Source organism: Scyliorhinus torazame, chromosome 1 (assembly GCF_047496885.1).
Source record: "Scyliorhinus torazame isolate Kashiwa2021f chromosome 1, sScyTor2.1, whole genome shotgun sequence".
NCBI lineage: Eukaryota > Metazoa > Chordata > Chondrichthyes > Carcharhiniformes > Scyliorhinidae > Scyliorhinus > Scyliorhinus torazame.
In genome coordinates this window covers 162,184,086-162,211,892 of record NC_092707.1, presented here as the reverse complement: position 1 = coordinate 162,211,892, position 27,807 = coordinate 162,184,086, and the positions used below count along the sequence as shown (strand labels likewise).

Genomic DNA, 27,807 nt, shown 5'->3' with positions numbered 1-27,807 from the left:
CAGGGAAACTAACATCAGAGGATGGACTGTAGATGTGGGGGAAGGGGGCAGCAAATAGGAGCAAGGTGAAGGAAAGGTGGATAAGATTGGGGGGGGGGGGGGAATTAAATGTATATTAAGATAGAAAGAAATGGTAAAAGACAGTTAAAATAAAATGGGATGAAAACTAATGGGTCGAGGTGGGGTAGAGCTGATCATCTGAAATTGTTGAATTCGATGTTCAGGCCGGAAGGCTGTAGCGTGCCTAACCGGAAGATGAGATGTTGTTCCTCCAGTTTGCGTTGAGCTTCACTGGAACATTGCAGCAGCCCAAGAACAGACATGTGGGCATGGGAGCAGGGTCTTTTGTTAAAATGGCAAGCAACAGGAAGGTCAGGGTCCTGAATGCACACAGACCGAAGATGCTCAGCAAAGTGATCACCCAGTCTGCGTTTGGTCTCTCCGATATAGAGGAGACCACATTGGGAGCAGCGAATGCAGTAGACCAAATTGGAAGAGATGCAAGTGAAACGCTGCTTAACCTGGAATGAGTGTTTTGGGCCTGGGATGTTAAGCATGGAAGAGCTAAAGGGGCAGGGGTGAGTGAGAGTCTTGGTCCAAATCCACAGTGCGAGGAAGACCCCACCTAGTGAAGATTTGCTGCACTAGGATATCTGCGTGATGTTGACCACAATGGTTCTAGTGGGGAAAGATTTGGCCCACTTAATAAAACCGTCAATGACGACCGGGATGTACAAAGAACAAAGAAATGTACAGCACAGGAACAGGCCCTTCGGCCCTCCAAGCCCGTGCTGCCCGACTAAACTACAATCTTCTACACTTCCTGGGTCCGTATCTCTCTATTCCCATCCTATTCATGTATTTGTCAAGATGCCCCTTAAATGTCACTATCGTCCCTGCTTCCACCACCTCCTCCGGTAGCGAGTTCCAGGCACCCACTACCCTCTGTATAAAAAACTTGCCTCGTACATCTACTCTAAACCTTGCCCCTCTCACCTTAAACCTATGCCCCCTAGTAATTGACCCCTCTACCCTGGGGAAAAGCCTCTGACTATCCACTCTGTCTATGCCCCTCATAATTTTGTAGGCCTCTATCAGGTCGCCCCTCAACCTCCTTCGTTCCAGTGAGAACAAACCGAGTTTATTCAACCGCTCCTCATAGCTAATGCCCTCCATACCAGGCAACATTCTGGTAAATCTCTTCTGCACCCTCTCTAAAGCCTCCACATCCTTCTGGTAGTGTGGCGACCAGAATTGAACACTGTACTCCAAGTGTGGCCTAACTAAGGTTCTATACAGCTGCAACATGACTTGCCAATTCTTATACTCAATGCCCCGGCCAATGAAGGCAAGCATGCCGTATGCCTTCTTGACTACCTTCTTCACCTGTGTTGCCCCCTTCAGTGACCTGTGGACCTGTACACCTAGATCTCTCTGACTGTCAATACTCTTGAGGGTTCTACCATTCACTGTATATTCCCTACCTGCATTAGACCTTCCAAAATGCATTACCTCACATTTGTCCGGATGAAACTCCATCTGCCATCTCTCCGCCCAAGTCTCCAAACGATCTAAATCCTGCTGTATCCTCTGACAGTCCTCATCGCTATCCGCAATTCCACCAACCTTTGTGTCGTCTGCAAACTTACTAATCAGACCAGTTACATTTTCCTCCAAATCATTTATATATACTACAAACAGCAAAGGTCCCAGCACTATCCCTGCGGAACACCACTGGTCACAGCCCTCCAATTAGAAAAGCATCCTTCCATTGCTACTCTCTGCCTTCGATGACCTAGCCAATTCTGTATCCACCTTGCCAGCTCACCCCTGATCCCGTGTGACTTCACCTTTTGTACTAGTCTACCATGAGGGACCTTGTCAAAGACCTTACTGAAGTCCATATAGACACCATCCACTGCCCTACCTGCATCAATCATCTTTGTGACCTCCTCGGAAAACTCTATCAAGTTAGTGAGACACGACCTCCCCTTCACAAAACCACGCTGCCTCTCACTAATACGTCCATTTGCTTCCAAATGGGAGTAGATCCTGTCTCGAAGAATTCTCTCCAGTAAATTCCCTACTACTGAAGTAAGGCTCAACCGCCTGTAGTTCCCTGGATTATCCTTGCTACCCTTCTTAAACAGAGGAACAACATTGGCTATTCTCCAGTCCTCCGGGACATCACCTGAAGACAGTGAGGATCCAAAGATTTCTGTCAAGGACTCAGCAATTTCCTCTCCAGCCTCCTTCAGTATTCTGAGGTAGATCCCATCAGGCCCTGGGGACTTATCTACCTTAATATTTTTTAAGACGCCCAACACCTCGTCTTTTTGGATCACAATGTGACCCAGGCTATCTACACACCCTTCTCCAGATTCAACATCTACCAATTCCTTCTCTTTGGTGAATACTGATGCAAAGTATTCATTTAGTACCTCGCCCATTTCCTCTGGCTCCACACATAGATTCCCTTGCCTATCCTTCAGTGGGCCAACCCTTTCCCTGGCTACCCTCTTGCTTTTTATGTACGTGTAAAAAGCCTTGGGATTTTCCTTAACCCTATTTGCCAATGACTTTTCGTGGCCCCTTCTAGCCCTCCTGACTCCTTGCTCAAGTTCCTTCCTACTTTCCTTATATTCCACACAGGCTTCGTCTGTTCCCAGCCTTTTAGCCCTGACAAATGCCTCCTTTTTCTTTTTGACGAGGCCTACAATATCTCTCGTTAATCAAGGTTCCCGAAAATTGCCGTATTTATCCTTCTTCCTCACAGGAACATGCCGGTCCTGAATTCCTTTCAACTGACACTTGAAAGCCTCCCACATGTCAGATGTTGATTTGCCCTCAAACATCCGCCCCCAATCTAGGTTCTTCAGTTCCCGCCCAATATTGTTATAATTAGCCTTCCCCCAATTTAGCACATTCATCCTAGGACCACTCTTATCCTTGTCCACCAGCACTTTAAAACTTACTGAATTGTGGTCACTGTTCCCGAAATGCTCCCCTACTGAAACATCTACCACCTGGCCGGGCTCATTCCCCAATGCCAGGTCCAGTACCGCCCCTTCCCTAGTTGGACTGTCTACATATTGTTTTAAGAAGCCCTCCTGGATGCTCCTTACAAACTCCACCCCGTCTAAGCCCCTGGCACTAAGTGACTCCCAGTCAATATTGGGGAAGTTGAAGTCTCCCATCACCACAACCCTGTTGTTTTTACTCTTTTCCAAAATCTGTCTACCTATCTGCTGCTCTATCTCCCGCTGGCTGTTGGGAGGCCTGTAGTAAACCCCCAACATTGTGACTGCACCCTTCGTATTCCTGATGTAGTTGTAATCCTCCGTGAAGGACGATAGGGGATCAATGAAAACAATCTGTAATTCCACGGGTCGGATGTGCCTCAGTTCTCCCTTTGTGGGCATATTTGTCAGGATTGTTTTGGGTGCAGACAACACAGTTATTGATGTAATGCCACATGTTTTGCTCCATGTCTGGCCACTAGTACAATCCCCTAATTCGCTCACTTGTAGCTCCTGTCCTTTGGTGGCCCTGGACATCGATATTTTGATAAATGATTTGGTTGCCGTCCCTGGTCAGGACTACGTACAGGTCATCCTTAAAGACTAGCCTGTCCTGTATGGGGAGTGTATCCCGACATTTGTCAAAGGGGGAGGGTGTTCTCCTTCCTGAATCTGTGCAGCTTCTGGTTGCTGCTCTGGGCTTGTTTAAGGTTTCCAACCTTAGTCTGGCTGATTGTCACGGCATCGATCCATTCAATAACTGGGGGTTGCCATGGTTCCCCCTCCCTGGTGCTCTGCTTGGCCAATTCATCTACCCTTATATTCCCAATTGGCAAAGTTCTATTGTGAGCCTTAACTTTAATGATGCTGAAGTCACGGCCTTGGGCAGTATGTAAAATAAATTTTAGTAAAGGTGCAGATGGTAAAGGTTTCCCATCTGCCGAGATGAAATACTCTTGCTTCCCACTATTGCAGGAAGTCAGTTAAACTATTGCAGACATACATGCTGGCCAAGTGTATTCCTGCCAGTGTGGGGAACGTCTCAGGATGGCTGACCACGTAAACTACGGCTGCTAGCCCTGCAGCCTGGGTGCTCATCTGAATAAGATGTTTTAAGGCTATTGCCCGCAGGGGCTTGCCTCGCTTGGTCTTCCACACAAATGCCACACCCTGTCTTTCTGTTCCCATTATCATTCTGCTAATGCTATTGCTCTTCGGGGGGGCGGGGGGGGAGGGGGGGGGGGGGTTAAACTAATTCAGCAGGTGGATGGGAACCTGAATTGTAGGAGGTTGAGAGTATTGAGGTCGTGAGTAAGGTTTCAAGGTCGCAGGAGTGTACCGGCAGGCAGGAAGGTGGTTTGAAGTGTGTCTACTTCAACGCCAGGAGCATCCGGAATAAGGTGGGTGAACTTGCAGCATGGGTTGGTGCCTGGGACTTCGATGTTACAGAAACCTGACTAATGGCCCAATTTACTGATCGGATGGCTGTACTTTTGTCCACCCACTTGAATTCTGTCAATCACATGGGGCAACTTCCCTCTTAATTCAGACTCAGGCAGAGTGTTGGAGAATGTAAGGTTGGTGGGTTTTAATTCAGAGCAACAAGGTCATGTCTTATCGAGGCCCACCCAGAGGCCCACCACTTCTTGTCTGTAAAACTTCAGACACTTCGACCAGTTTATTATTCAAAGGTTTTACTCAGGTGCCCTTATTTGCGAGATGAACAAAGGACAAATGCAAGTTTACAATGCAAACAAATTTATTATCAAACACTGTTACTCCCTTTAAATTATCCCAACTACAATAATCCCAAGATTCTTAATACTACCCGTGCCAATGAACTCAATCAAGCTGCGGATCCAATTCTCTGAGTCTCGGTTGTCTCAGAGCCTCCGTCCGCAAAGGTGGTTCTCGCACACTGCTTCTTTCTATCCTTTGTCATTGATTCTTCTCTGTTGCCACTGTGTCGAGTCTTCACTGGGAAGGGTCCTGGTGGTAGATTTTTATTCCCCCCCCTTCGTGTCTGCCCAGAATGTTCTCTGGCCCTCAGTCAATGAAGTCTTGGGGCTGGGGTCGTAACACCCAATGGAGTTGCCGATTGCAACTCTGTAGGACACCAGGAACCTGCCCCTCGGGGTCCATCTCCAGGTGCATTGTTTGTACATAACCTTACTCCATAAATGGTAATGGTGGGAGGTCTGGGTGCCAGAAAGTCTAGCTTTATCTGGACAATCCGCAACAATCAAACCATTTGAAGAGGACCGATTACCTCCTGGTGGCCTGTTTACAGTGCAGGCCCAGACTTGTCCTGTCTGTCTCTGCTCAGTGGATTCGAATTTCACTGTTTGAATTCCCATCAGGCCTGCCTATGGGCTGTGGTTTAATTGAAAATATCCAATTCTTAATTTAAAGTGTCCAACTGGATATTAGGCCTAAGATTCAGCCTGTTGTCCATTTTACTATGAGTCAAACACTTGACCTGTAAGAAAGGAATTTGTAAACTAATTCTGAGGGGAGTGGATCCCATAAGAATCATTTAAAATGCTTACCTTATCTTTGTTTAAGACTGTGCAGCAGTCCCCGACTGTTAGTTAGTCCACTCAAGGTGTGAAATAATAACCTCACGATGCTCCACTTCTCCAGCTTCCACCCTAAACACATTAAAGCAGCCATCCCCTATGGACAAGCTCTCCGTATACACAGGATCTGCTCAGATGAGGAGGAGCGTAACAGACATCTACAGACGTTGAAAGATGCCCTTGTACGAACGGGATATGGCACTCGACTCATCGATCGACAGTTCCAACGTGCCACAGCGAAAAACCGCACCGACCTCCTCAGAAGACAAACATGGGACACAACCGACAGAATACCCTTCGTCGTCCAGTACTTCCCCGGAGCGGAGAAACTACGACATCATCTTCACAGCCTTCAACACGTCATTGATGAAGATGAACATCTTGCCAAGGTCATCCCCACACCCCCACTATTTGCCTTCAAACAACCACGCAACCTCAAACAAACCATTGTTTGCAGCAAACTACCCAGTCTTCAGAACAGTGACCACGACACCACACAAGCCTGCCATGGCAATCTCTGCAAGACGTGCCAGATCATGGATACCACCATTACACGTGAGAACACCACCCACCAGGTACACGGTGCATACTCGTGCGACTCGGCCAACGTCGTCTACCTCATACGCTGTAGGAAAGGATGTCCCAAGGGGGGTACATTGGCGAGACCATGCAGACGCTGCGACAACGAATGAACGGACATCACGCGACAATCACCAGGCAGGAATGTTCCCTTCCAGTCGGGGAACACTTCAGCAGTCAAGGGCATTCAGCCTCTGATCTCCGGGTAAGCGTTCTCCAAGGCGGCCTTCAGGACGCGCGACAACGCAGAATCGCCGAGCAGAAACTTATAGCCAAGTTCCGCACATGAGTGCCGTCTCAACCCGGACCTGGGATTCATGTCGCATTACATTCATCCCCCACCATCTGGTAGTTTAAAGCCATTCAGTAGCAAATGGCTAACCGCTCAATTCCCCAAGACTTTCCGGTATCTAAAAGGCAGACATCAGGAGTGTGGTGGAATACTCCCCCCTTATCACGTTATGCGCAGCTCCAACAAAACTCAAGAAGCTTGATACCATCCAGGACAAAGCAGTGCATTTGATTGGCACCCCATCCACCACCTTTAACATTCATTCCCTCCACCACCAGCATAAGGTGTACACAGCATACTGTTTCCAAGATGTACTGCAGCAACTCCCAAATGCAGAATGGTTACCACCTATAAGGAGACAAGAAACAGGCACTTGGGAGCACCATTACCTGTGCATTCCCTTCCAAATCACACACCATCCTGGCAGTTCCTTCATTGTTGCAGGATCAAAATCCTGGACTCCTTACCTAACAGCATTGCGAGAGTATCTACACCACATGACTGCAGCCTATTGGCCTTAACAGCAATGCCAACATTTCATGACTGAATGATAAAAAGACTTTGAGTAATGTTGGTTGTGTGGATGGTGCAGTCTTCAGTTGCTGGCACATCAATTTGCAATGCATTTTTGAACCTACTTGCACACCTTCTGGAATTCATCACTTTCACCCAAATATATCTGTAACATGCAATACAGGTTTATTTTCATTCTCATATATCTTGCATCAAACATTTAGAAAGATTATGCATATGATTAAATACTGTAAGTCGATTGCAATAACTTGGGATTTACCTTATTGTATATTGGGGTAGCACATGAAACATCATAGGTTGCATAACTAGATACTTGATAATAATCCATTGGCCACTGTTAAGGAATATATTTCTAAATAATGATTTAAAAAACACTCCAGTTATTCAACTTCAGGAATATCATGAGAGGTCATAGCAATCAAAAGAAAAGAAAAAAATCACCTGTTGAAATTTCACTGCATCCTCAGAGAAACATGGCAGCTATTAACTGGCTTTTTATAACTACACGTCTGCAGAATTGTGGAAACGGTAATAATTTATCGTTGATCTAATTTTTCATACATAACCAGTTTATTGGTTAAAGTGTCAGTTATGCAAGGGGCTGGTTTAGCACAGTGGACTAAACAGCTGGCTTGTAATGCAGAACAATGTCAGCAGCGCAGGTTCAATTCCCGTATCAGCATCCCCGAACATGTGGCGGAATATGGCGACTAAGGGCTTTTCACAGTAACTTCATTGAAGCCTACTTGTGACAATAAGCGATTATTATTATATTAAACATGAGAGCATTTCTCAAAAAGTTAATATAGTCACACTGTAACAACAATGTTGCTAATGTGATTAGCATGAACTCCAGAGAAGGAATCAGAGCACAGTATAACTTTGCGCTAACCATATCGTAGTGCAATGTGTAAACTAGTTGGCACTACAAACCAATCAAAATCCTTACAAAAAGTGCTAGAGGCATCCATTTTCTCCTCCAGATTTACTCTGGGTCATTCACTGAAGAAGGATAATTAAATGATGCAAGAAGTTTGCTGAAGAAAACGGGTTATATGAAGCTGGTAGGACATTACAAAATTTCCAATTTGACCTTTAGTCAGATATGATTACGAACAACCAAAAGCACAGCATTAAATCAACCAACACAAAGAAAATGTTTGCTGTGAACCAAATCATAGCACAGTTGTCCGGTGAAGAATGGAACAATGTAGTTAAAATAAAAAAGGTCAGAGATGGAGAGGTATGAGGAATAAGCTCACAGAGGAAAAAAGGCTTGGAGGGGGAGGGAGTGAGCTGCAGAAGGGCAAGGAATCCACTTCTGACCACAAAGGATCAAGTATTACCCATCTGCAATAACAGAGAGAGGTAAAACCCCAATTGACATAAATATGTAAGCATTACCTCAGGAAAATAAGCAGTATTTTTTTTAAATTGGTACTTCTCAGGCTTAAAAATATAAAACACCTCCATTGTGTATCATGAAACACAGAGAAGCCGATATGACTTGACCAGATACCTTGCGTAAAAATATAACGGAGACTGCAGTTCAACTCTACAGTGAACAGATAGTTGTAGGAAAGACAAGTGACCCGTTGGAAAGGGAGTGAATGAAGGGGGAGAGAATGGGGAAAAGATAAACAGGAAATTAATCAAAAATAACAATTAAAGGAATAACTGTGAGGGGAGGGGAGGGGATGAAACAGAAACTAAGGAAAGCAAACATTGTGAATTTAAGTCTACAGTTTTAATAGTCTGTTAATGATGAAGTTAAAATATGGTCAAGGAAACAATTCTTCAATTTTGAGCTCTTCATACACATAGCATAATTCTGGCAAGTTCTGACCTTTTGGAATTAATTTTGAGAAAATCCCTTCTATTAATAAAATAACTTTAATGATAATTTGCTCCCCTTGCCTCACATTACACAGGCCACTACTTATCAGTACGAGGCCAATCAAATTCACTACTTAACCATGTGTTGCTACTGAGCTACAGTTCCAAGATACCCTTAGAAAAAGGAACATCAAAGTCCAAACAAATACCAGCTAGGTATTTATGTTGACGTGTATTCACTTATGTCACCTGCTGCTAAAATAAATTGGTTGGTTTAGGTGCTGGAATTTTTAAATTTCTTGCAGCTGTTCATTAATTGCACCCTTAGTTTCTTGGAGGCCTACGTTAAGTTTTTAAAAAAGTTTCAACACTATAATTGAAAAGCCACATTGAACTCCATTCACCTTTCACCACATTATCCTCTGTAGAAGACAGGCCACAGATAAAGAATACCTCTGAATGAATCTTTATACAACAGAATATTCTGGTATCTAGCTAGAAATGAAGAGCTTAGAAACAGCTCCATCCCATCCATTTAAAGAAACCACCTCCTGATCACATTAAGTTTAAAATTCCCAACAAAATCTGAGATAATCTACAAACTATATCAATTAAATCAAAAATTGCATTTCTGGTTAAATAGCATAAAGATCACAATGCGATCATTAAATGGGAACGTGGGTGAAATTGGATTAAGTTATGGTAAAATGCTGAATTGGTTCCTTAGAAAATCTTTTTGACATAATTGAAGCATTAAATTGTCTCCACAATGAGACCACAGGGTTCAATTCAATGTTGTCTCAGTCCTGGTTACATAAATGGAATTATAGGTGGCCCTCAACATCCCTGGATTACCGGGGGTGGGGGGAGGAAATATTCATGGGTCCTCTGCCTATCTTTGTTTTCTACTGACATTGGCTGGAAGAGCACAATATGAACTTTGGTTACGAATAGGATTGGGCTGAATTATACAGTTCTGACAAGATGCCATGGAGCTGTTTCTCTCTGTAATCTATTCTTACACTGAGTTTGCGAAGTGCACAATGATGGCAACAAACACATGAAATGGCCATTTTGGGGTTTGTCCTTTTTTGCAACCTCTCAATAGCTTACAGACCTTGGCAACAAGATGGAATCAAACTACAAATCAAAGCAGAAATCGTGAAGCTAAGTGGGCATACTAGCCCCAGTATCAATGACACTGAAGCAGAGCAATGCACTCACTGTAACGGCCAAGTCTTAGATTATGTGGCAACTGAAAAGTCACAATCGATGAAGCTCTGGATAACATATCGTATCCATGACCAACCTCCCAAGATTTGCGTGCAGAGTTAGTGAGACACTGAAACCATTCCCCAACCATGATAATGAGTTGATGTGTGTGCAGGGTTGCATCACTGGGGTCATAGAGTGGTGGTACCTAGATATTTGATGGCTAGGTTTCTGTCAGAAATCCACACTGAAAACACAGTAAGAGTCAATATGAAATTTATAGCAAGAGCATGTTTACTGCCTGGTCGTGACCTAGAATAAATTATAACAAATATACTATCCACCAAAACTGTTGAAAGAAGCCACCAAAAACTCCTTTATAGTCATGAACAAGTTAGCCATTTCTAAGAGTTCATAAATACTTCTGTGGAAAGAAGGCCATGGTCTCAGGATAAGGGGTCGCAAATTTAAAACAGAGATGAGGAAAATCTACTTCATCCAAAGGTTTGCGAATCTATGGATTTTGCTACTCCAAAGTGCAGTGGATGCAGGGGCAGTGAGTAAATTTGAGTTCGACAGATTTTTAATTGGTAATGGGTTGAAGGGTTATGGAGAATGGGCAGGACGGTGGAGATGAGGCCATGATGAGATCATGGTGTTATGGGCCAGGGCTTAGAAACTCTAAAGTATATTATGAAGCTCACCTGACCTATCACCTTTTACGTTGAATTTGGCTGGGATGAGCACAAGAGCCTTCACTGAGCCTTCACTTCAGGTGTGAGTCATCAGACTTCCTAGGAGTTTTATCAAAACAAAGTTTATTATAAGAATGTAGTTAACATATATAAAAGTTAGCAAGAAGTTGTTCGCAATTACAAACTTAAAAAAAAACGACAGCTACAGCAATTTATGTACATAACTCTTAATGAATCCCCCTTAGTAGCTGTTCCAATTCAATACAAAATCTAATAAACCAAAATGCCTTTCAGGGGCGCAGCACATCACACTGTAATCTCACTTGAATGGGACTGGTCCTTCCCCCGAGATCCAGCCTCCAACCAGCAGATTCTGGAAAGCAACTCTATCTTTAAAGTTACCAAGGCAGGTTGCCACACCCAATGTAATTTCAGTTCACTGGAATAGCTTTACAATAAGCACAGAGAATACAAGAAAACACTGCTTCTTTTCTGCAGTCCAAACCAACAAACCAAAACTAAAACCAAAAAACCTAAACCCCCTCTCACCTGACAGCACAGCCCAGCTCCATCCACAAATTACATTACTGAAGCCGTGCTACAAGCTATGTGGTCAAATAAAACCTTTCTTAAAGGGACTCTCACATGACACCTCCCCCCAAGAAACAAAATAAACCATCAACTTCAAAGGTGGCTTCCGTTTTCAAACCTTTTCACTTGTCTATTACTAACACTTGACAATAAACATACATACATTTTATAAAATCAAAACAGGGAAACATTTACAGTAATACAGTCCATTTCAGTTCTTTGTCTTCCACCATCGAACCTTCTCTTTATCACATTAGTGACAAAGCATCGGCTATCATGTTTTCCCGTCCTGCCACACGTATAAGTTTTAAATTAAATGACTGTAATTTAAAAAAGGTTTTTAAAATAAATTTAGATTACCCAATTCATTTTTTCCAATTAAGGGGCAATTTAGCGTGGCCAATCCACCTAGGCTGCACATCTTTGTGTTGTGGGGGCGAAACCCACACAAACACGGGGAGAGTGTGGGGGCGAAACCCACACAAACACGGGGAGAATGTGCAAACTCCACACAGACAGTGATCCAGAGCCGGGATTGAACCTGGGACCTCGGCCCATGAGGCCTCGGGACTAACCCACTGCACCACCATGCTGCTCTTAAATGGCTGTAATAATAGACTCCATCAAAACAGTCTGGCATTTTTATTCCTGAATTTCTCCCAAAATGTCAACGGATTATGATCAGTGTGTATAATTGTTTCAGACGAATTGCTGGTAACATAAATGTTAAAATGGTGGAAAGCCAGCACCAAGCTCAAAGTCTCCTTTTCAATTGTTGAATACTTCCTCTGGTGATCACTTAATGTTTTGGAAAAATACCCAATAGGCCGCTCTATTCCTTCGTCATCTTCTTGCAAGAGCACGGCACCTATGCCCACATCACTTGCATCGATAGCCACCTTGAATGGTTGTGTGTAATTTGGGGTGGCCATCACAGGAGCAGTGGTTAACACAGCCTTCAGGCAGTCAAATGCCTGTTGACAATCCGCCGTCCACTGAAATTTGCTACGCTTCTTCAGCAAGTCAGTCAGTGGTGCAAGCCCACTGCTAAAATTCGGCACAAATTTACTCTAAAAGACACTCAGGCCAAGAAATCTCATTACTTCCCTTCGTGTTGAAGGTATTGGGAACTCCACAATAACTTTTGTCTTCGCATCCCATGGCACCATTTGTTCATGTCCAATTGTATGGCCAAAGAATGTGACTTGGGCATTTCCAAATTCACTTTTGGCTAGGTTTACCACCTATCCCGCCTCCTGAAGTCGACCGAATAACTCCATCAGATGCTTCAAATGTTCTTTCCATGTCTGACTAAAAATCACCAGATCGTCTATGTACACCGCACAATTGGGTAATCCTGAAATGACTTTGTTAGTTAACCGTTGAAATGTGGCTGAGGTGTTTTTCATGCCAAATGGCATAACTTTGAATTGGTATAAACCATTTGGAGTCACAAAAGCTGAAATCTCCTTTGCCCTTTCGGATAAAGGTACCTGCCAGTAGTAAATCCAGTTTGGAGATAAACGCTGTTTGTCCCACCTTCTCAATGCAGACGCGTGATAGGAGAAGAGTCTGTTTTTGTAACTGCATTAACGTTTCTACACACAATCGCGGAGTACCTGAGGGGCTGTTTAGCACACTGAGCTAAATCGCTGGCTTTGAAAGCAGACCAAGGCAGGCCAGCAGCACGGTTCAATTCCCATAACAGCCTCCCCGAACAGGCGCCGGAATGTGGCGACTAGGGGCTTTTCACAGTAACTTCATTTGAAGCCTACTTGTGACAATAAGCGACTTTCCTTTCTTTCATACCGTCCGGTTTCGGTCCCATCACCACTCGCTGCAACCCACTTCAATTATGCCATTTTCAAGCATACTTTCAATTTCCTTTTGAACCTGTGCCAACTTTAGAGGGTTGCGTCTGTATGGATGTTGTTTAATTGGAACAGCATTCCCCATATCTACATCACATATAACCATTTTAGTACTTCCAACTTATTTCCAAAAAATTGCCCATGTGATATTAATAACTCTTTCAGGTCAGCGCGGTAGCACAAGTGGATAGCACTGTTGCTTCACAGCATCAGGGTCCCAGGTTCGATCCCCCGCTGGGTCTGTGCGGAGTCTGCACGTTCTCCCCGCGTCTGTGTGGGTTTCCTCTGGGTGCTCCGGTTTCCTCCCACAGTCCAAAGGTGTGCAGGTTAGGTTGATTGGCCATGATAAATTGCCCTTAGTGACCAAAAAGGTTAGGAGGGGTTATTGGGTTACAGGGATAGGGTGGGAGTGAGGGCTTAAGTGGGTCGGTGCAGACTCGATGGGCCGAATGGGCTCCTTCTGCACTGTATGTTCTATGTCAGTTTGTTTTCTCTCTGGAAGGCAACTCAATAATTTACCCCAATTTTTAAGAACATCCTCGTTATCCAATTTAATTTGAGGAATGCCAAATTCAGAGTCATCTGGATTTGGTTCTTCACTTTGAGTTAGAATTACTAAAACCTCCTCCTTTTGCTCTCCTCCCCTTTCAAAACACCTTTTACGCATATTCACCTGACAGACTCGGTGAGTTTTTATTCTATCTGGTGATCTTACCAAATAATTCACCTCACTCAATTTCCTTTCAGTCTGATACAGTCCACAAAACCTTGCTTTTAAAGATTCACCTACCACTACTAACAATACTAAAACTTTATCTCCACTGGCAAAACTACAAACCTTTGCTTTCTTGTCCGCTTCCTGTCTCATCACATGCTGTGCAACTTTTAAATGTAATCTAGCCAATTCATCTGCTCTATTTAACCATTCCCTAAAATTTGACACGTAATCCAATGATGTAGTTTCAGAATCCTCACTCACCAATATCTCCTTAATCAATTTAAGTGGTCCTCTTACCTCTTGACCAAAAATCAGTTCAAAGGGACTGAATTTGGTTGACTCATTAGATGCATCCCTAATTGCAAACAGTACGAGTGGAATTCCTTTATCCCAATCCTCTGGATGATTTTGACAATAAGCCCTCAACATTGACTTTAATGTTTGATGCCACCGTTCTAACGCCAGATTCTGCGTGGTACACAGTTGATTTAAATTGTTTTACTCCTAATCTATCCATAACCTCCTTAAATAACTTTTGATCCTTGTTCCGATTGATTTCTGCGGGTAGTCCATATCTAGTAAAATAATTTAAGTAAATCCTCCACAATCCTTTTAGCTGTAATATTGCATAATGGAATGGCCTCTGGAAACCTAGAAGACACATCCATTATAGTCAAAAGATATTGATTCCCACTTTTCATTTTAGGAAGCGGTCCTACGCAATCAATTAAAACCTGTGTAAAAGGTTCCTCAAATGCTGGAATGGGTATTAAGTGCGCTAGTTTTATCACTGCTTGAGGTTTCCCTATCACTTGACATGTGTGACATGATCGACAGTATTAAACACATCTTTATGTAGCCAAGACCAATAAAAATGTTTTAGTATTTTAGCTCAAGTTTCCTTACCCCCAAACAACCTCCTAATGGTATCTCATGTGCTACCCGCAACACGTCCTTTCTATACCGTATCGGTATGATACGGTACCGCTTGATGAACTTCTGCCCACTTTTCATCCGCCTGCATATGTAAAGTCTTCATTTTCTCATTAATAATAACAATAATCTTTATTGTCACAAGTAGGCATACATTAACACTGCAATGAAGTTACTGCGAAAAGCCCCTGGTCGCCACATTCTGGCGCCTGTTCGGGTACACTGAGGGAGAATTCAAAATGTCCAAATTACCCAACAGCACATCTTTCGGGACGTGTGGGAGGAAACCGGAGCACCCGGTGGAAACCCACGCAGACACGGGGAGAACGTGCAGACTCCGTACAGACAGTGACCCAAGTCGAAATCGAACCTGGGACCCTGGCGTGTGAAGCAACAGTGCTAAACACTGTGCTACCCATATGACCAGAGTTGACTTGTTAATCAACAAGCCCCCTTTTCCGATGCAGTATAAATTGTTGTTCCCTTTGCAGTTGGGATTCTTCCATCTGCCCTGAAGAGTACAAGATGAAAACCTACAAAAGCATGTCTCTTTTTCTCAGTAATACTCAACCAAGTGATACCTGCAGAATTGGAGCAGAGCAGTCACTTATGAACTTGTTGGTGCTTCACCATGTGGTGAATGGATTCTCCACAGTGTGAAGCCGCTGATGTGTCAGCAAGTTACATGACTGAGTAAACCCCTTCCCACAACAAAGCAGGTGAATGGTCACTCCCCTATGTGAACTCGCCAGTGTCTCAGCAAGGTTGATAACTGAGTCAATCCCTTCCCACATATAGAGCTGGTAAACGGTCTTTCGCCAGTGTGAACTCTAATGTCTCCGCAGGTCGGATGACGGAGTAAATCCCTTCCCACACTTGGGGCAGGTGAATGGCCTCTTCCCAGTGTGACTGTGTCGATGAGCTTCCAGTTCAAATGAGTGACAGAATCCCTTTCCACAGTCCCCACATTTACGCTGCCTCGCCTCGGTTTGGTCACACTTGTGCCTCTCCATATGAGAAGATCGTTCAAATCTACATCCATATATAGAACACATGTACAGTTAGTCCACACTGCGAATGTTTTTCTTCTCTTCCATTTTTCCAATACTCTTCAGGACCTGATGAATGGTGTGAGTCAGACAGATCGGTCTGGTATTTCATTTGAGCTTCCGGTCTGCTTCCTTGAGAGACCAACTTCGGGAATCTGTCACCGCAAGAAGCTCCAAAGCGTAGACCACATGACCCCGGAGGCTCGCTGATGCCGTGAGGCAGTCCACCCACAAATTACATCACTGAAGCCATGCTACAAGCCTTGTGGGCAAACAAAATCTTTCTTAAATGGACACTCATGACATGGGACGGCATGGTGGTACAATGGTTAGCACTGCTGCCTCAGCTCCAGGGTCCCGGATTCAATTCCAGCATCAGCTGACTGTCTGTGTGGAGTTTGCAATTTCTTCCCGTGTCTGCATAGATTTCCTCCGGGTGCTCCGGTTTCCTCCCACAGTCCAAGATGTGCAGGTTAGGTAGATTTGCTATGCTAAATTGCCCCTTAGTGTCCAAATGATTAGGTGGGATTACTGAGTTATGGGGACAGGGTGGAGGTGTGGGCTTAAGTGGGGTGCTCTTTCCAAAGGCTGGTGCAGATTTGATGGGCCGAATGGCCTCCTTCTGCACTGTAAATTCTGAGAGATGAGCCACATTACTGAATGGTAGAGCAGGCTCGAGAAGCTAAATTGCCTACTCCTGCTCCTAGTTCTCATGTTCTCAGAACTATTCAGTCAATTCCACCTTCCAGCTCTTGATTTGTAGCCTTGTAGGTAACAGCACATCAAGCCCAAATCTGGTGATTAATAAGAGGATCAGGGGTTATTGGGAAAAGGCAGGAGAATGGGGATGAGGAACACATCAGCCATGATCAAATGGTGGAGCACTCGATGGGCCAAATGGCCTTATTCTGCTCCTATATCTTAGGTCTAAGAATGACAATTTGTTGGTGCTCATCAATAGCTACTCAAAGTGGATCAAAATAAAACACATGGGCCAAAACACCAACGCTGAACGAACCATTGTTGAATTACAGTCCAATTTAGCTTGGCTGAGATAATGGCCCTCAATTTCATTCCAAAATTTCAGAAAGCAAATGGTATCAACTTGCCCTTATAGTCCTCCTCAGTGTCTTGCATCAAATGAAACAGCTGAAAGATTTGGTAGGGTAGTTAAAGATGGGATAGTTAAAGAGGCAATCATTAAAAAAGTGCTGTTTGGGTGCTCAAAGTTTAGCGTGAAGCAGCAGTTTGATTCTGGTTCTACCAGAATTGGCTGTTGAAGTTGAATGCAAACAGTTCAGTCAAAGATATCAGAATGACACAAATCAAAGAGAATTCAGTTTCAAGAGAAATTATAGTGGGTGTAAAAGGTATTGAAGTGTCCAATCGGCCATGATCGTATTAAATGGTGGAGCAGGCTTAGTGGTCTGCTCCTGTTCCTAGGAGCATTTTTCTGTTGAGCCCACCTCAAGTCACACAAAGTGTGATGTGGGAAATGTAGCAGACATTTGTGGAAACAGGATAGTTGGTTTGAAACTGACGGAAAGGCAAGGAATGTTGATGTAGAACACATGATCCTCACAAGGCATTAACCAAAACAGGAGAATGATCCATTTTCGCATGAGTTGTTGCCAGAATGTGAACCAATTCAGACTTTAGTGTCAGAAGTGGCAATTTCTGAGGCAGGAACAAGATCTTGAGAGTACTGAACCAAAGCCTAATAGTTCAAAATCAGACTACATGATGTGGGAATGCCAGCATTGGACTGGGGTGAGCACAGTAAGAAGTCTTACAACACCACGTTAAAGTCCAACAGGTTTGTTTCAAATCATTAGCTTTCAGAGCACCACACCGTCCTCAGGTGAATGAAGAGGTATGTTCCAGAAACATTATATAGACAAAGTCAAAGAAGCAAGACAATGCTTTGAATGCGAGCATTTGCAGCTATGAAGTCTTTACAGATGAGAGACTCTGCCATCGCACCTCTCTCACACTCAACTATCTCTTACACCAGCTCCACAGCAGACACCGCAACCTGGAAACTAAGAAAGAGGCCATATTCTCAACTTGCGCTCAGGACGCAGCAGACTAGCTGCGGAACACTGCCAAACAGATGAGACAAAGATACTACGCCATCTATATGCACACCAAGAACAGGAAGCTTGAGAAATTCGGCATCACCATCAGCAGCAACCAAGCCTCCCCGGTACCAGAAAACAATACAGGGAAATCTATTTGAATAAAAGCAAATTACTGCGGATGCTGGAATCTGAAACAAAAGAGAAAATGCTGGAAAATATCAGCAGGTCTGGCAGTATCTGTAGGGAGAGAAAAGAGCTAACGTTTCGAGTTTGATGACTCTTTGTCAAAGCTGTCAACTTGTCGGACTACATCCTCCAACCAGACAGTTCTCAAGACCAACCGCAATATCGTCATCAAACCAGCAGACAAAAGAGGGGCCACCGTCAAACTGAACAGAACGGATTACTGCAAAGAAGTATACCGACAACTCACAACCAGGAACACTACAGTTACCCGCAGATCCAACCAAGGAACACACCCGCCAACTCAACAGATTGATCAAGACCTTGGATCCAGACCTTCAGAGCACCCCACATGCTCTCATCCCACGTACACCCTGCGTTGGAGATCTCTACTGCCTCCCGAAAATACACAAGGCCATCACACCAGGCCATCCTATCGTATCAGGCAATGGGACCCTGTGTGAGAACCTATCTGGCTACATCAAGGGCATCTTGAAACCCATCGTACAAGGAACGCCCAGCTTCTGTCGCGACACGACGGACTTCCTACAGAACCTCAACACCCATGGTCCAGTTGAACCAGGAACATTCCTTGTCACAATGGCTGTCTCAGCACTCTACACCAGCATCCCCCATGACGACAGATTGCTGCAACAGCCTCAGTACACAACACCGACAACTGCCAATCTCCAGACGCAATTCTGCAACTCATCCGCTTCATTCTGTATCACAACGTCTTCACCTTCGACAACAAGTTCTTCATCCAGACGCACGGAACAGCCATGGGGACCAAATTCGCACTTCAATATACCAACATCTTCATGCACAAGTTTGAACAAGACCTCCTCACCGCACACGATCTTCACTGACATTATACACCAGATACATTAATGACATTTTTTTCCTTTGACCCAGGCCAAAAAAAATCACTGAAAACGACTACACAATGACATCAATAAGTTCCATCCCACCATCAGACTCGCCACGGACTACTTTCCAAAATCCTTTGCATTCTTGGACACACTCATCTCCATCAAGGACGGTCACCTCAGCACTTTGCTTTACCGTACAGATAACCTCACGATGCTCCACTTCTCCAGCTTTACACATTAAAGAAGCCATCCCCTATGGACAAGACCTCCGTATACACAGGATCTGCTCAGACGAGGAAGAGCGTAACAGACATCTACAAACGCTGAAAGATGCTCTTGTACGAACGGGATGTGGCGCTCGACTCATCGATCAACAGTTCCAACGCGCCACAGCAAAAAAACTGCACTCTCCTCCTCAGAAGACAAACACGAGACATAACCGACAGAGTTCCCTTCGTCATCCAGTACTTCCCCGGAGCGGAGAAACGACATCTTCTTCGCAGCCTTCAACACGTCATTGATGAAGATGAACATCTTGCCAAGGTCATCCCCACACCCCCACTACTTGCCTTCAAACCGCGCAACCTCAAACAAGCCATTGTTTGCAGCAAACTACCCAGCCTCCAGAATAACGACCACGGCACCACATAACCCTGCCATGGCAATCTCTGCAAGACATGCCAGATCATCGACATGGATACCACCATTACACGCGAGAGCACCACCCACCAGGTACGCGGTACATACTCGTGCGACTCGGCAAATGCTGTCTACCTCATACGCTGCAGGAAAGGATGTCCCGGTACATTGGCGAGACCATGCTGATGCTGCAACAACGGATGAACGGACATTGCGCAACAATCACCAGGCAGGAATGTTCCCTTCCAGTCAGGGAACACTTTAGCAGTCAAGGGCATTCAGCCCCTGATCTCCGGGTAAGCGTTTTCCAAGGTGGCCTTCAGGATGCGCGATAGCGCAAAATCGCCGAGCAGAAACTTATAGCCAAGTTCCGCACACGAGTACGGCCTCAACATGGACCTTGGATTCATGTCGCATTACATTCATTCCCCCACCATCTGGCCTGGGCTTTCGAAATCCTACCAACTATCCTGGCTTGAGACAATTCACACCTCTTTAATCTGGGGTTACCCCTATCTCTGGATCTGTAAAGACTTAATTACCTGCAAATGCTCGCATTCAAAGCATTGTCTTGCTTCTTTGACTTTATCTATATAATGTTTCTGGAACCTACCTCTTCATTCACCTGAGGAAGGAGCAGTGCTCCGAAAGCTAGTGATTTGAAACAAACCTGTTGGACTTTAATCTGGGGTTGTAAGACTTCTTACTGTACACCATAACATGCAAGGAGATCAGGAAGGCTTTGTATGTTACTCCACTTGATTTGTAGAGGTAGTTCTAAAATCATGCCAAGTGCATATACAGACAGAGATTTGTTTATTTGCATTATGCCATTAACGTTGTAAAGTAGTGAAACAGGAAATTGTTTCTTTAAAAAAACTAAACAGAAGTAGTTTCATTATTGTTATGAGCGTACACAGTGCACAATTATGTCATTAAGCATATGACCTAGGCATCTTGGTGTCTGACAGGTGCCTCTCAATGTTTCGTGTTTCCCACAGGTGCTGCCAGAGAATTTTCTACATGTTCTGTTTTTACTGGGACTTTGAGTTCACATTATAATTCATCGATAATTATTGTTATTTGACTAATGAGTAAGTTATCAGAAGACAACCAGCACACAAACACAGCATCATAATTCATCAAGAAATTCAGTAACTCATGTCTGCGAAGAGAGAGAACATTTACAAAAAGTTATTAAAATTGTGTTTTGCTGGCAGGTAAGAGTTTTATAATAGAGTCAAGTCAGTTTTACTGTCACTAAACTAGTAATCCAGAGACCTGGGGAAGCAAGGTTCGAATTCCACTACAGCAGATGATGGAATTTGAATTCAGTACAAATCTGGAATTAAAAGTCAGAAAAATCCATCTGGCTCAGTAACAAAGGAAATTTGATCTAGTCTACATGTGACTCCAGATCCACAGCAATGTGGTTGATTCTTAACAGGCCTCTGAAATGGTGTAGAAAACCACTCAGTTGTATGAAACAGGCCACCCGACATCGACCTAGGCACCTGAAACAACAATGACAAACTCAGCTAGGTTGACCCTGGTAAGTTCTCCTTATTAACATTTGGGGGCTTGTGCCAAAATTAGGAGACCTGTCCCACAGACTCGTGAAGCAACAGCCTGGCACAGTCATAAACATGCATAATGTTCCAGACCCGATCATCACCATCCCTGGGTATGGCCTGTCCCACTGACAAGACAGATCCAAAGGTGGCACGGCACAGCGGTATAGAGTCAGCAGGGAGTTTCCCTGGGAGTCCTCAACATTGACTCTGAACCCATGAGGTCTCAAAGCATCATGTCAAAGTTGTGCAAGGAAACCTCCTGCTGATTGCATGTACTGCCCCTCAGTACTCTTCCGTATTGAACGCCACTTGGGAGGAAGCATTGAGGGCACAGAATGTACTCTAGACTTCAAAGTCCACCATCACCAATTGTGGCTCAGTGGCACCACTGTAGCCTGAGCTGGTTGAGTGCCAAAGAAAATTGCTGTGGTGAGGGAGCTAACAAGAGGGAAAAATATATTTGACCTCACTCTCACCTGCCTGCCGCAGATGCATCTATCCATGACAGCATCAGTAGGAGCAACCACCGCAAAGTGCTGCGGAGACAAAGTCCCATCTTCACATTCAGGATACTCTCCATCATGAGGTGTCAACCTGGTGAAGCTACATCACAGGACTATGTGTGTGTGAAACAGCATAAGCAGCAAGTGATCGACTGAGCTAAGCTATTTCACAACCAATGGATCAGTCCTGCCACATCTGGTCATGAATGGCAGTGGACAATTAAACAACTCAATAGAGGAGGCGGCTCCACAAATATCCCCACCGTTAATTTTGTGGGAGCCCAGCACATTAGCGCAAAAGATAAAGTTGACACATTCGCAACAATCTTCAGCAAGTACCGAGTGGGTGACCCATCACGGCCTTCTCCGGAGGTCCCCAACATCACAGGTGCTAGTCTCCAGCCAGTTTGATTCACGTAATATCAAGAAATAGCTGAAGGCACTGGCATCAAGGAGCCCTAGCAAAACTGCAGTCAATGGGAATCATTGGGTAAACTCTCCACTGGTTGGGGTCATACCTGGCACAAGGGAAGATGGCTGAAGTTATTGGACGTAAATCATCTCAATTCCAGTTGTCCTTCCTTCCATCATAAGGTCAGAAGTGGAGATGTGTGCTAATGATTGCACAATGTTCAGCACCATTCATGACTCCTCAGATACAGGAGCCCACATTCTATGAATGAATTAAAAAGAACCACATTTGTGGGATCTCGTTACCTTGGACACCTCCAGGAGAGAAAAATCCAGTAGAGATTATTCATGGCTGTCATTATTTTCAAAACCAGACAAATCAGAACTGGAGTCATTTAAGAACCTTTTGAATCATCTACCCATATTGCAAATACCTCATTCAAAGCCTCAAGGAGTTAAAAAAAATATTACTGCAGCAGATACATACATACCCAGCCTAACCCACGCTTTTAAACATTACTGCACCGGACATATACTATGTCTGAAATTCCTACATTCATCACAATAATAATAATAATCTTTATTTGTGTCACAAGTAGGTTTACATGAACACTGCAATGAAGTTACTGTGATAATCTCCTGGTTGCTACATTCCGCTGCATGTTCGGGTACACCGAGGGAGAATTCAGAATGTCCAAATTACCTAACAGCGCGTCTTTTGGGACTTGTGGGAGGAAACCGGAGCACCGGGAGAAACCCATGCAGGCATGGGAGGAACGTAGACTCCGCAGTTACCCAAGCCGGGAATCGAACCTGGGACCATGGTGCTGTGAAACAACAGTGCTAACCACTGTGCGACTGGCAATTAACTCTACTGTCAATGTCGAGTATCAAAACCTTTCATAATTTTGAACACCTCTATTTAACCTTTTAACTTTCTTTGCTCCCAAGAACAATGCCAGCTTTTAAAAAATATCTCCACACAACTGACCCTCATCATTGATGTCATTCTGACAAATATACTGGGCGAGATCCTCTCTGCCAACACCCTCCCCCCCGCCCCAGCATGTTTCACGGTGGTGGGAGACCGCCCTCTGTTGGCCGACGGCAGGATTTTCTGGTCCCGCTGCTGTCAATGCGATTTCCCACGGAATCCACTCTGCCGTAAGGAAACCGACGGCGGGGATGTGCCATCAGCGCGACCGGACGAGCCCAGCGGCATGAACAACCAGAAGATCTCACCCACTGTCTTTGTATTTTACAAATCCAATTGCTTTTTGGATCAAAGCCTGCAGTCATTTATTCTACATAATTAAATATGTACCACTTTGAATCAGAATCATAGAATCTACAGTGCAGACGGAGGCCATTCAGCCCATCGAGTCTGCACCGACTCTTTGAAAGAGATCCCTAGCCAAGTCCACACCTCCACCCTATCCCCATAACCCAGTAACCCCACCCAACACTAAGGGCAATTTTGGACACTAAGGGCAATTTATCATGGCCAATCCACCTAACCTGCACAGCTTTGGACTGTGGGAGGAAACCGGAGCACCCGGAGGAAACCCACACACACACACACAGGGAGAACGTGCAGACTCCGCACAGACAGTGACCCAAGCCGGAAATCGAATCTGGGACCCTGGAGCTGTGAAGCAATTGTGCTAACCACTATGCTACCGTGCTGCCCTATACTTCTCTATCACAACTTATGGTGTAATTCTTAGAAACATGTAAAGAGAATGTCAATAAAATTCATCATTCAGTATAATGCTACCATCTAGAGGGGAGGTTAGTCAGGACAGGAATAGGCCATATAAGCCTTTCAGACATTCTCCACATTCAATGAAATTGTACTTGATCTGTCAACTCCACTTTCCAGTCTTGTACCCATAACCATTGACCTCATCAAAAAACTGTCTAACTCTACTTTGAATTAATTCAAGACCCAGCCTCACTGCTTTCTGGGCAAAATAATTCAACATACAAGAAATCACAACTCGGTCTTAAAAGAGAGACCTCCTTCCTAAACTGTGTCCTCTAGGTCTAAAGTCCCCCACAAGTAGAAATATCCTCCTGGTATCTAGCCTATGTCCCCTCAGTATCTTTTATGTTTCGCTCAATCACCATTCATCCTTCGAAACTCCAAGTACAGGCCCCCCAAGCTGTTCAACCTTGCCTCAAAGAACAAAGAACAAAGAAATATACAGCACACGAACAGGCCCTTCGGCCCTCCAAGCCCGTGCCGACCATGCTGCCCGACTAAACTACAATCTTCTACACTTCCTGGGTCCGTATCCCTCTATTCCCATCCTATTCATGTATTTGTCAAGATGCCCCTTAAATGTCACTATCGTCCCTGCTTCCACCGCCTCCTCCGGCAGCGAGTTCCAGGCACCCACTACCCTCTGCGTAAAAAAACTTGCCTCGTACATCTACTCTAAACCTTGCCCCTCGCACCTTAAACCTATGCCCCCTAGTAATTGACCCCTCTACCCTGGGGAAAAGCCTCTGACTATCCACTCTGTCTATGCCCCTCATAATTTTGTAGACCTCTATCAGGTCTCCCCTCAACCTCCTTCGCTCCAGTGAGAACAAACCGAGTTTATTCAACCGCTCCTCATAGCTAATGCCCTCCATACCAGGCAACATTCTGGTCAATCTCTTCTGCACCCTCTCTAAAGCCTCCACATCCTTCTGGTAGTGTGGCGACCAGAATTGAACACTATACTCCAAGTGTGGCCTAACTAAGGTTCTATACAGCTGCAACATGACTTGCCAATTCTTATACTCAATGCCCCAGCCAATGAAGGCAAGCATGCCGTATGCCTTCTTGACTACCTTCTCCACCTGTGTTGCCCCTTTCAATGACCTGTGGACCTGTACTCCTAGATCTCTCTGACTTTCAATACTCTTGAGGGTTCTACCATTCACTGTATATTTCCTACCTGCATTAGACCTTCCAAAATGCATTACCTCACATTTGTCCGGATTAAACTCCATCTGCCATCTCTCCGCCCAAGTCTCCAAACGATCTAAATCCTGCTGTATCCTCTGACAGTCCTCATCGCTATCCGCAATTCCACCAACCTTTGTGTCGTCTGCAAACTTACTAATCAGACCAGTTACATTTTCCTCCAAATCATTTATATATACTACAAAGAGCAAAGGTCCCAGCACTGATCCCTGTGGAACACCACTGGTCACAGCCCTCCAATTAGAAAAGCAGCCTTCCATTGCTACTCTCCGCCTTCTATGACCTAGCCAGTTCTGTATCCACCTTGCCAGCTCACCCCTGATCCCGTGTGACTTCACCTTTTGTACGAGTCTACCATGAGGGACCTTGTCAAAGGCCTTACTGAAGTCCATATAGACAACATCCACTGCCCTACCTGCATCAATCATCTTAGTGACCTCCTCGAAAAACACTATCAAGTTAGTGAGACACGACCTCTCCTTCACAAAACCATGCTGCCTCTCACTAATACGTCCATTTGCTTCCAAATGGGAGTAGATCCTGTCTCGAAGAATTCTCTCCAGTAATTTCCCTACCACTGAAGTAAGGCCCACCGGCCTGTAGTTCCTTGGATTATCCTTGCTACCCTTCTTAACCAGAGGAACGACATTGGCTATTCTCCAGTCCTCTGGGACATCACCTGAAGACAGTGAGGATCCAAAGATTTCTGTCAAGGCCTCAGCAATTTCCTCTCCAGCCTCCTTCAGTATTCTGGGGTATATCCCATCAGGCCCTGGGGACTTATCTACCTTAATATTTTTTAAGACACCCAACACCTCGTCTTTTTGGATCTCAATGTGACCCAGGCTATCTACACACCCTTCTCCAGACTCAACATCTACCAATTTCTTCTCTTTGGTGAATACTGATGCAAAGTATTCATTTAGTACCTCGCCCATTTCCTCTGGCTCCACACACATGTTCCCTTGCCTATCCTTCAGTGGGCCACCCCGTTCCCTGGCTACCCTCTTGTTTTTTATGTATGTGTAAAAGGCCTTGGGATTTTCCTTAACCCTATTTGCCAATGACGTTTTGTGACCCCCTTCTAGACCTCATGACTCCTTGCTTAAGTTCCTTCCTACTTTCCTTATATATGCTGGTCCTGAATTCCTTTCAACTGACACTTGAAAGCCTCCCACATGTCAGATGTTGATTTGCCCTCAAACATCCGCCCCCAATCTAGGTTCTTCAGTTCCCGCCTAATATTGTTATAATTAGCCTTCCCCCAATTTCGCACATTTATCCTAGGACCACTCTTATCCTTGTCCACCAGTACTTTAAAACTTACTGAATTGTGGTCACTGTTACCAAAACGCTCCCCTACTGAAACATCTACCACCTGGCCGGGCTCATTCCCCAATACCAGGTCCAGTACCGCCCCTTCCCTAGTTGGACTGTCTACATATTGTTTTAAGAAGCCCTCCTGGATGCTCCTTACAAACTCCGCCCCGTCTAAACCCCTGGCACTAAGTGAGTCCCAGTCAATATTGGGAAAGTTGAAGTCTCCCCTCACCACAACCCTGTTGTTTTTACTCTTTTCCAAAATCTGTCTACCTATCTGCTCCTCTATCTCCCGCTGGCTGTTGGGAGGCCTGTAGTAAACCCCCAACATTGTGACTGCACCCTTCTTATTCCTGATCTCTACCCATATAGCCTCACTGCCCTCAGAGGTGTCCTCCCGCAGTACAGCTGTGATATTCTCCCGAACCAGTAGCGCAACTCCACCTCCCCTTTTACATCCCCCTCTATCCCACCTGAAACATCTAAATCCTGGAACGTCTAGCTGCCAATCCTGCCCTTCCCTCAACCAGGTCTCTGTAATGGCAACAACATCATAGTTCCAAGTACTAATCCAAGCTCCAAGTTCATCTACCTTACCCGTAATACTTCTTGCATTAAAACATATGCACTTCAGGCCACCAGACCCGCTGTGTTCAGCAACTTCTCCCTGTCTGCTCTGCCTCAGAGCCCCACTGTCCCTATTCCCTAGTTCTCCCTTAATGCTCTCACCTTCTGACCTATTGCTCCCGTGCCCACCCCCTGCCATACTAGTTTAAACCCTCCCGTGTGACACTAGCAAACCTCGCGGCCAGGATATTTATGCCTCTCCGGTTTAGATGCAACCCATCCTTCTTATATAGGTCACACCTGCCCCGGAAGAGCTCCCAGTGGTCCAGATAACGGAAACCCTCCCTCCTACACCAGCTGTTTAGCCACGTGTTTAGCTGCTCTATCTTCCTATTTCTAGCCTCACTGGCACGTGGCACAGGGAGTAATCCCGAGATTACAACCCTAGAGGTCCTATCTTTTAACATTCTGCCTAGCTCCCTGAACTCCTGCTGCAGGACCTCATGCCCCTTCCTGCCTATGTTGTTAGTACCAATATGTACAACAACCTCTGTCTGTTTGCCCTCCCCCTTCAGGATGCCCTCTACCCGTTCGGAGACATCCTGGACCCTGGCACCAGGGAGGCAACATACCATCCTGGAGTCTCTTTCACGTCCACAGAAGCGCCTATCTGTGCCCCTGACTATAGAGTCCCCTATTACTATTGCTCTTCTGCGCTTTGACCCTCCCTTCTGAACATCAGAGCCAGCCGTGGTGCCACTGCTCTGGCTG

General features: G+C 45.0%; 1 long non-coding RNA gene across 1 annotated transcript in view; it reads right to left on the bottom strand.

Moving 5' to 3' along the window:
• Window positions 1-22,422, bottom strand: part of LOC140415917 (uncharacterized) — a 29,706-nt gene extending 7,284 nt beyond the window's left edge. Inside the window, exons 1-2 of the long non-coding RNA XR_011944771.1 lie at window positions 22,280-22,422; window positions 10,757-10,846 (exon numbers count right to left, since the gene is read on the bottom strand). This is a non-coding gene — a long non-coding RNA (uncharacterized lncRNA). The remainder of the gene's footprint in view (window positions 1-10,756; window positions 10,847-22,279) is intronic.
• Window positions 22,423-27,807: the final 5,385 nt, after the last annotated feature.